This window comes from Nicotiana tomentosiformis, chromosome 8, assembly GCF_000390325.3.
Source record: "Nicotiana tomentosiformis chromosome 8, ASM39032v3, whole genome shotgun sequence".
NCBI classification, from domain to species: Eukaryota; Viridiplantae; Streptophyta; class Magnoliopsida; order Solanales; family Solanaceae; genus Nicotiana; species Nicotiana tomentosiformis.
Window position 1 is genome coordinate 98,797,093 of NC_090819.1, and position 2,774 is coordinate 98,799,866.

Consider the following 2,774-nt stretch of genomic DNA (forward strand, 5'->3'; position numbering starts at 1 on the left):
TATTACGAAATCAGTAAATCCCCCCTGAGCCCATGCTTGCCTGTCAGCTGTAAGGGTTTGTTCATTTTTCATAGATATCAACTGAAATTCCGACAATACATTCCAAACTCGAAGTCACACTACATCCCCAGAAACGATAATCAAGTTTTCACACCCCTCTTCATTTCAAGCAAACCCCTTTCTGCCATATTCAATCTTCCTCAGTATAGTAGCCAACAACAAAAATAACAACAACAACTCAATATAATCCCACTAGTGGGGTCTGGGGAGGGTAGTTTGTACGCAGACCTTATCCCTACCCTGGGGTAGAGAGGCTGTTTCCGATAGACCCTCGGCTCCCTCCTTCCAAGAGCTCCCCACCTTGCTCTTGGGGTGACTCGAATTTACAACCTCTTGGTTGGAAGTGGAACAACAATGACTCCAAATAGAAGAAATACTCTAGCTCTTGATAGATTTACTATTCTAGCCTAAGGAGGCTCATTAACAAGCCCCCCTCAGGCATGCAGTTTTTCAGGAAAGACCAAATTAAAGTTCAGGAATCAGAACTTGTCAAAAGAAAATTAAAAATTAACACAAAAGAGAAACAAAAAATATGGCTGCTGTTAGAGGAATCAAGAACAGGCTAACAACCATAACATTTTAAGCGTGTCACAATAATTCCTAACAGACAAACCAAGGTACCTTCGCCAGGGTGCCTTTTAAGCATCTAAATCAATGAATCTTGCCTCAAAGCCCTGGTAGATATCCTGAAGGAAAAAGTAAATTAGACTTTCCAGGACCCAAGGATTCTGAACAGTATGTAAAATGAAGAGACAAGATATTCAATTAAGATGAAGGCCTGAAAACTATTTAAAGTTCCACAAAATAAACAATTAAATCAGATTGGATGACAAGAGGTCAAGAAAACTAAAAGTACAGAAAGGTACAAAAAAGAGAAAAGACAAATCGCCATCAACAATTCAGAGTGAAAAGATATTCAGAAGGTTTATTTACAGGGACATATGAATAACCATGCTTCTGTCAATATCTAATTTGGCGCACGTTACTCTCCACTCTCAGGACTCGACTCCAAAGTACAACTTGAGACATGATAACTTTTAAAAAATCTATGAATATTTTTATAATGTCACCATCAAGAAATAGTACAGAAGGGAAAAACGCCTTTGGCAAGTTATCTTACGATAGAAAAGAAAATATTCCACTGAAAGAATGAACTGCCAAGATATAGATCTCCCACGGTCAACAATCTTCTCTGCAACTTCAACCATGCCAAGCTCCAATGCACTTAACTCAAGATAGTAGATAAAAACAGATAAGTCCCAATGATTAGAGAACTCAATAAAAACTAAGATCATATGATCATAATGCACTAGTATCTTGTGCAACCGCATGTCGCTAGCAGAAAATCATCTTTTTCGTTCACTTGCCCGTGATGAATGGATGGCTCAATGCCTGGGAAACAGTTATTCTCTTATCTGGATCTAACACGAAGATTCTCTCCATAAGATCTTTAAAGTGAGCTAACATCTTTGGGTCTTCACCAGGAGAACCTGAAATTATTGAACTGATATCTTTTGGCTTGATGTTGACAATCAACTTCCTTATAGTAGCCACCATTCCAAATAAAATCCGTAGACCTAGTCACTGTTCACCATGATTCCAAAATCACTCTAAACTTTTCTTAAGGCATGTGGCTATCCTACCACAGAATACAAGTGCTACTTTGCCGCTCCCACTTCGGTTAGACCATCTCCTTTAAGAAACTTCTCGATCTCGGCTTTTCATACTTGACCTGCTAGCAATTCAACCACCGCGAGACACCTCCCGCCATGTCCTTCCTCATTCTTAGCTACCCAAATACTGCATCAAATCAAAATCCATCTCTGTAGGACTTGAACCAATAAATTGCTACCAACTCTAAGCCTCCCCAAAGATCATCTTGCTCAAGCCATAAGCATTTGAAACACCGATTTGATTTTGAAACCGCTACGCACCGCCATTTCTGACAATTGCTTCTGAGACACTATTTCACCACACCCTTCCCCGAAGGTAAATAGAAGAAGACCATAACACCGGCGAACCTTAATGCGTTCAAACAAGGATGACAACACCACCTCACAAATGAAAATTCCGCCACGCTCGAAAATATCAGGTCCCGTTATTCATCAACCAAAGCGTGAACACCCATAGTCCGATTGCCTTTCCTCTGCTGGAATTAAATATCGAACCTCTAAACCATGAACCAAAAATTCCTCCTTTTGAGTCATTCACTACCGCGATCCATAAATAAGCACCCTACTATTTACATCAACATTGTGCGATAACCACTCATGAACATCATAAAAAAATTTCATAGCCTCAAAACCATATGCAATATTGATACATGGCTGAAAGGACAGAACACCCTTCCACAGGATGACGATAATAGCTCGCTCGAATATGCAGGGAGATACATCATGCGCTATATCTGTAGTACCACTGCACCTTTTAGATGCCCAATTGATAATAAGCGCCCAACATCGTGTAAGAGTGAGTAGGAAGGATATGAAGGCAAAAGCCTCGATGGGATCAAATCGCATAACGAGGAATCAAGAAGGGAAGGGCTCCTTATAGCCTTGTAGCCTCTCGAAGATAAGTACAGACGTCTCTGTACCGATCCGCAAGACTCTACTGGACTTGCTCAAGACTCGTGAGACCCAAATGAACCTAGAGCTCTTATACCAAGCTGTCACGACCCAAATCCACTGTAGGCCGTGATGGGGCCCAATATCGTC

At 40.8% G+C, this 2,774-nt stretch overlaps 1 long non-coding RNA gene across 1 annotated transcript; it reads right to left on the reverse strand.

Annotated features, from left to right (window-relative positions):
• Positions 1 to 425: 425 nt before the first annotated feature.
• On the reverse strand, positions 426 to 1,601 carry LOC104085760 (uncharacterized). The gene is made up of 2 exons (XR_011410087.1): positions 1,181 to 1,601; positions 426 to 746 (listed from the first exon to the last, which is right to left on the reverse strand). It is a non-coding gene; the product is annotated as an uncharacterized lncRNA (long non-coding RNA).
• Between the last annotated feature and the right edge of the window lie 1,173 nt (positions 1,602 to 2,774).